This window comes from Bos indicus x Bos taurus, chromosome 21 (assembly GCF_003369695.1).
Source record: "Bos indicus x Bos taurus breed Angus x Brahman F1 hybrid chromosome 21, Bos_hybrid_MaternalHap_v2.0, whole genome shotgun sequence".
In the NCBI taxonomy this organism is placed as follows: domain Eukaryota; kingdom Metazoa; phylum Chordata; class Mammalia; order Artiodactyla; family Bovidae; genus Bos; species Bos indicus x Bos taurus.
Window position 1 is genome coordinate 3261194 of NC_040096.1, and position 7728 is coordinate 3268921.

The 7728-nt window shown below is 42.0% G+C and overlaps 1 non-coding gene across 1 annotated transcript; it reads right to left on the reverse strand.

Moving 5' to 3' along the window:
* Positions 1-3352: 3352 nt before the first annotated feature.
* On the reverse strand, positions 3353-3424 carry TRNAE-UUC. Its single transcript has one exon. It is a non-coding gene; the product is annotated as a tRNA-Glu (tRNA).
* Positions 3425-7728: the final 4304 nt, after the last annotated feature.

A 7728-nucleotide genomic window follows, 5' to 3' on the forward strand; every position in this document is an offset into this window, starting at 1 on the left:
ATAAAACCATTCAACTTCAACTTCTTTGGCATTAGTGGTTGTGGCATAGACTTGGATTACTATTATATTGAATGGTTTGCTTGGAAATGAATAGAGATCATCCTGTTATTTTTGAGATTGCACCCAAGTACTGTACTTGGGTGTACAGTCCTTGAGATTGTACCCAAGGACTCTTTTGTTGACTATGAGGGATACTCCATTTCTTCTAAGGAATTCTTGCCCACAGTAGTAGATTTAAGGTCATCTGAATTAAATTCCCTCATTCCAGTCCATTTTAGTTCTCTGATTCCTAAAATGTCAACATTCACTCTTGCTATTTCCTGTATGACCACTTCCAATTTACCTTGATTCATTTACCTAACATTCCAGGTTCCTATGCAATATTGTTCTTTACAGCATCAGACTTTACTTCCATCACCAGTCACATCCACAGCTGAGCATTGTTTTCACTTTGGCTCTGTTTGTTTATTCTTTCTGGAGTTATTTCTCCACTGATCTCCAGTAACATATTGGGTACCTACTGACCTGGAGAGTTCATCTTTCAGTGTCCTATCTTTTTGCCTTTTCATACTGTTCATGAGGTTCTCAAAGCAAGAATACTGAAGTGGTTTGCCATTCCCTTCTCCAGTGGACCACATTTTGTCAGAACTCTTCACCATGACCTGTCCATCTTGGGTGGCCCTACATGGCATAGCTCACAGTTTAATTGAGTTAGACAAGGCTGTGATCCGGGTGATCAGTTTGGTTAGTTTTCTGTAGATGTGGTTTCCACTCTCTCTGCCCTCTGATGGATAAAGTTAAGAGGCTTGTGAAAGCTTCCTGATGGGAAGGACTGGCTGTGGAGGAATCTGGATCTTGTTCTGATAGGTAGGGCCGTGCTCAGTAAGTCTTTAATTGAATTTTATGTTGATGGGTGGGGCTGTGTTCCCTTTCTGTAGTTTGGCCTGAGGATTTATCAGATGTGAACACAACTGTCCATCCACTGTGCCCCTCAAAGAGTTTCAGATAATATTTCCTCCATAAGGGATTGTGAAATGCACTGATGAAGAGAGCATTTGCTGCTTGAAAATCCTTTGGTAGAAGTCTTGCATAGACCAGGGCCCCTGAGAAAAGTCACGAGGGCTCCTGATTAAATGGGAATCATGGAATCCCAGAGGGCAAGACTGCAAGGAGCAAACCTTCCAGGCAAAAGGTGAGCTCAGCTACTGAAGCAGTGCTGGAACAAGAGGACTCTGGCAGTGGTGTCCTGGGAATGAAATAAATGGGCTATCTACTGAAGTATTATTTGATATGTACAGCTAAGAAACTCTAGGCTTGGTGACCAGAAACTTTGCTCGAGTCACTGCAATGTATTAATATTGCCTCTGGCCCAGACCAAGAGCCAAGTCAGTTCCCAGACTCTTTCCACTGAAGCAAGGATAGGCTGGGTCCACCAGAGGAAGCATCTTGTGACACTGTCACAAGAACAGACTGTAAATACACCCCCAACCCTTCTTTAGAGGAACTATAGCCATTTGTTCTGTTAACTTACAATGGCTTTGGTTTGACATTCTTCTCTTTCTATGGTTAGGCAGCTCAGAATTATTAATGTTGTTTTTTGTTCTTCCTGCTCCTCCAGTACTTTTGTAGTTGTTCCCTGGAGCTTGGAATAAATGAAGTTTTGGTCTAAGTTTATTTCAAAGTGGTTCCAGTAGATCTGTGAAAGTACCTGATCCTGTCATGCATAAGTCAAACCTCCTTTACTTGACAACTGACATTATCCTATTGCCCCTTGAATCTTGGAGTGTGGGCTACTGTGATCAGGAAAGACAAAACGGTAGCCTCTGGAAGTTCCCCATAAGAAGATAGTAAACCAAAAGTGATGCTGCATCTTACAGAAAATTAGAGATTAGTGCCACCGACAAAGATTTGCATGCTGCAGAAGCTGTACTGTTATATCTAGGTACGGTCATGTTCCCAGGTAGCTCAGCTGGTAAAGAATCCACCTGCAATGCAGGAAAGCCCAGTTCAATTCCAGGGTCAGGAAGAACCGCTGGAGAAAGGATAAGCTACCCACTCCAGGATTCTTGGGCTTCTCTGGTGGCTCAGATGGTAAAGAATCTGCTTGCAGTGTGAGAGACCTGGGTTCAGTCTTTGGGTTGGGAAGATCCCTTAGAGGAAGGCACACCAAACCACTCCAGTATTCTTGCCTGGAGAATCCCCCTGGACAGAGGAGCCTGGTGGGCCTGGTGAGTCTGTAGGGTCCCAAACAGTGGGACTTGACTGAAGTGACTTAGCACCCAGGCATATCTAATTACTAATTCATCTATTTGACCTGTGCAAAAGGCACACGCTTCTCCTTTCCCTTACTGCCCTGGTTAGTAATGTTTGAATCTGCTCTTTGGTATTCTAGAAGATCTAGGAGGCTGAATCCTTTATCCTGCAAGTAAAAAGCCAAAAAGGAAAAGCTTTTTGTACCTGGGAGGGCCCCACAGGGTCCTGTTCAGTTTCATATGCATAGAAACAAAGACTTTATTTTCATTCTGGAAATGGCCTAGAAGCTAAGAAGGTTTCAAGGCTTTTTCCACTTCTGAAAATTTGAATTTGCTGACCTCAACCTAGCCATGTGTGTAATTCGATCCGGAAGCTGATTCCATGCCTCATTAACCCATGTCATGTTCTGTGGAAGCTGGTTAGGTGAAAGGATCTTCTCTTGCTGTCTACATCCCTGTGCAAATCTCTGCTAAAGCAGTATTTCTATTTGGAGACCTCACATTTCTTTCTCTCAGGCCATAGTGATTTCTGATTCAGGAAGATTTTTGCTTCCCTCCCAACTTGGTCATTAAACATCAATTTTCCTGGGTCTTTTCTCATCTCCTCCTGGCCAGCTCTCTATCCTCCTGACAGAAACACTTAGTGGGAGAAGAGAGCAGTGAATTCCCTGTATAAAATATATGCTGATTATATAATTAAGTGAGGTGATCGAGGTGTTAATTAACCCTATTGTGATAATCATTTCACAATATGTGTATCAAAACATCATGTTGTACACCTTAAACTTACACAGCATTATAATATCAATTATAAGCTATATAATGTCAATAATGCTGGGAGGAAAATAAGAGAATTCTTTTGTTTAATAGAGTTTGACCAATAAACATATTTTAAATAAATTATATCATGGGCAAAAATAGAGATACTGCTTACACAAGTAGCATTTCCTGTGTTACAAATTACAAGGTGGATTTTCAAGCTCACCACTCCCCTTAAGAGAACTGCACCTTTCTTCAATTATATCGAGTCTTCTTGTTAAGAAGAATCTCAATTTTCTTGACGGTTAATTTCTTAACCGGGCTTCTAAAAGAGTCTCTCTTTCCCACACCGGGAGTCGAACCCGGGCCGCCTGGGTGAAAACCAGGAATCCTAACCGCTAGACCATGTGGGAGAGGACGTGAGAATGTTACAGTACAAGACAATTGAATCGTACCCGTCTGTTTCCGCTTCCGCCGCGCGGTGCCGCCTCCGAGCTGCTGAGGCCTTCCGCGCCTGCGCGGGTTTTCGGCGCTCGGCGCCGGCGGTGCGGGCTGTGCTGAGTCTCATCGCCCGCAGTTTGGAGCCTGGAGTGGAGTGCTGTGACCTCCCCGACCCCTCACCCCGCCCCGGGGAGGTGGCCCGACCCCACCAAACTCTCCGCTCCGGGGAAGCGGTTCTGGGCCCCACACGGCCCTCCCGCAGCGTCTGTGGTCGGGCCTAGTTTCTAAACACCGGTTAACTACGTTCTGTGGTGAGATAAGAGAGTGCTTTGAAGAACCAAGAGCAGGTTGTGAGCCTGGCTCCTGGGCTTCAGTTTCCGGGTTTTGAAGCAGAGGATAACTTTTATTAGATCAGGTTTTTCCAGTCATGATGCTTCAGAGCATTTTAAGTGAGATTTTGCACCTTGAAGGCAATAGATGAAACCCCAAATACCTCCTTGGGAACGTTTTGGGGCCAAAGGCCTTCAGAGACTACCGTTTTAAAAGATCTTGTTTAGGGGTGGTCTTACAGCCATAAAACCAAAGCTAAACGTTGCCAACTGTAAAGAAAGAATCCATACGCTGCACTGCTTTAACAACTCATATCTTGCAGGAAGAAAGGTAAAATAAACTGCTGACTGCGAGATAAATATGTACACCCCACATAAAAAATTGGTATCCCGTATTGGAAGGAAACTACACATGATTTATAAAAAGACAAATACTGCTATATAAACGTCAGAACTTCTGAACAAGCCTCTTGGAGAGGAACCCCAAGACAAGAATGCATCTGAAAAAAATTCTCAACCCCACTGGTTCCAGGCTAGCATTAGGCCAGAAAGCAAGTGTGCAATGTCAAATGTTGGCATGTGGGAAAAAGAAAGATTTTGGAAAAAAAAAAAAAAAGATTTTGGAAATTGAGAAAACTTGATCAAAGAGGCAAATTGTCAGGATTTCCTGAATATGCTTATGACAAAGCAATTCTATTTTTTAAAAAAAACTTTTGTAAAACAAATACTGTTCTGGATTTGTCTCTCAGTGAGTATGGAGAAATGCTGCTCTGAAAGTAATAGGCAGACCACAGGGAGGATAAAGGGCCAGGCTCACCCTAAGCAAAAATCAGGCAAGGGTGGAGATTCTCAATCTCTAAAAATTTCGACTGTATGTGTGATTTTTTTTAAATTAAAATTCTTAATATTTGAAGACATTTGTGGAATGAAAAGGACTGTACATAATGTCTACAGTTGAGCCACAGACTGGAAGAAAATGTTTCATAGGGAAAAGTAACTATTCTTACTATATCTGCACCTTAGCTCCCAGGGGGCAAAAAAAACCCACAGGAAGGAAAAGTGGATTGAGAGAGGAGGAGTCAATAAATTGGGGGAAGCTCACTCTTATATGTAACCATGGCAATACAATTTAAAACAATGCTAAGATACTTCTGCTTTACTGAGTATGCCAAAGCCTTTGTGTGGAGCACAAAAAACTGTGGAAAATTCTTCAAGAGATGGGAATACCAGACCATCTTACGGCCTGCTGAGGAATCTGTATGCAGGTCAAGTAGCAACAGTTAGAACTGGACATGGAACTACAGACTGATTCAAAATTGGAAAAGGAGTATCTCAAAGCTGTATATTGTCACCCTGCTTATTTAACTTAAATGCAGACTACATCATGAGAAATCCCGGGCTAGATGAAGCACAAGCTGGAATCAAGATTGCTGGGAGAAATATCAATAACCTCAGATATGCAGATAACACCATGCTTATAGCAGAAAGCAAGAGGAACTAAAGAACCTCTTGATTAAAGTGAAAGAGGAGAGTGGAAAAGCTGTCTTAAAACTCAACATTCAATAAATGAAGATCATGGCATCCAGTCCCATAAAGTATCAGACTTTATTTTCCTGGGCTCCAATATCACTGCAGATGGTGACTGCAGCCATGAAATTAAAAGATGCTTTCTCCTTGGAAGAAAAGCTATGACAAACTTAGTATGTTAAAAAGCAGAGATGTTACTTTGCCAACAAAGGTCCGTCTAGTCAAAGCTATGATTTTTCCAGCAGTCATGTATGGGTGTGAGAGTTGGACTATAAAGAAAGCTGAACATCGAAAAATTGATGCTTTTGAACTGTAGTGTTGGAGAAGACTTTTGAAAGTCCCTTGGACTGCAAGGAGATCAAATCAGTCCATCCTAAAGGAAATCAGCCCTGAATATTCATTGGAGGACTTGATGCTGAAGCTGAAGCTCCAATATTTTGGCCACTTGATGTGAAGAACTGATTCATTGTAAAAGACCCTGATTCTGGGAAAGACTGAAGGGAGAAGAAGCAGGGGATGACAGGATGAGATGGTTGGATGGCATCACCGACTCGATGGATATGAATTTCAGGAGTGGGTGACAGACAGGGAAGCCTGGTGTGCTGCAGTTCATGGGGTCACAAAGAGTCAGACACGACTGAGCGACTGAACTAAACTGAAGATATCCAGGGAGAGGAAGCAAGGGCACAAGCTCCATGAAAATGGCCATCGCCCCTCTGTAGGGCTGCTGCCCAGGCTCCCCTTTCCCACGGCTCATCCTTGTGTGAATGCAAAACCTTCCAAGGCATGGCAGTTGAGGCCAGAGCCACAGGATGGCATGAGTGTCTCCTGGCTTTCACTGTGTTGTGATCCCTTGCCAACCACCAGTATATACATTGCATTCTTATGGAAACAGTTTTATTGCACTAAGTCATGGTAATTTGGAGATTGTTAGTACTACCCAAAATAATGCCTTAGTTTCCTAAAATAGGGGCAAGAGCCATGGAAAAGAATTTTCTAGTAAATGATTAAGTGACTTTTTTGGTTTTGTTTTTACTAAAAACAAGTACAGCAGGAAGCCTTGAATATTTTGCCTTGTTTTACAGAGTGTGTTGGGTTTCATATCCTCTGTTTGGCAGTATTTATTGAAATATTTTTTTTAGAAAATTAGTAGTTAATATCTCGTATTTCTACCTTTTATTGCATATTTGGTGAATTTTAATTATTTAGACTTAATAAACCTTTACATCTGAAAGGTAACTTGGGGATATTCAAGGCCACAACCTCAAAAATGTCCAGGAGCTTAAAATAATTTGCCCCAAATCATCCAAACTAATAGGTTTAGTGAAATTCTTTTGGCTATCATCATGGGTTGACTCCATGATAAGGATAATATTGGAAAATGCTGAAATGAATTAAATCTAGAATTTTCTCTATAAAGAAATGGGAATTTTCTCCATAAAGAAATGGGAATTTACAAGGACAGTATACATTCTGAATAAAAAGTTACTAAATTCCAATGTTTTAAAATGAGTTGGGAGGTAATATATTTAGATAAGCTGGGACCTGGGATCTGGGACCCTTTGCTGCACCTAGATAAATATTTCCTTGAGCAACAAATTACAAATAAAACTATGAGGGACTAAAAATAACTGCATGCACAGTTGGAGCAAATTATGAACAATAAGATACAAAAAGACCAAAAACCCAACTGGTACTTCTGAGATTTGGGGAGTAAAAGTGGGGTTCTGCACATGATCCCCACACAGGGTGCCACCAAAGGGGTGAGCAGACCACCTAAGCTACCTCTCCAGTCCAATCCATGGATCTGCCCCAGCTTTCACCCATTTAAGGGACCTGGTTCTCCCCTCCCACCCCGTGGCTGCAGGGGCGAGCAAGGGAAACTGTTCCTTGTTTTGTCATGCTTCAGCACAAGTCCCAGTAAAGCCTTGCCTGAATTTCTCATCTGGCCTGTTATCACTTTGTATTGGTTGAAGAGTACAGGAACCTGGGTCAGTAACAACTTTACCAGTAATAAATTTTTTATTAACTTGGATAACCTGAAGATTAATGTAGAATAATATGAATAGCTTATGTGTGTGTGCATTTGTGCATATAAATTTCTCCTGCATTTTGAAGTCAGATGTCAGTGGCATCAGTCCTAAATCCAAAAACTGACTAGCTGTTAATTTTTGGAAAAACTATTGAATTTTTGAATATAAGTTCTCCCCCTTTATTCTACCAGTAACAATATATAACTGTCATTGTGAGGACAAGTTCTTAGCATCCAGCACAGAATGAAGGTGATGCTTGCCCAGGGTTAGTTGCCAGTGGTCACTGTCACCCCCAGAGGTGGAAGGTGTTGGTCTGACCACCTTCACTTAGGTACCCAAAAATGAACAGGATGGACCCACACCTCCCCTATTGATGGATCTTCTGGA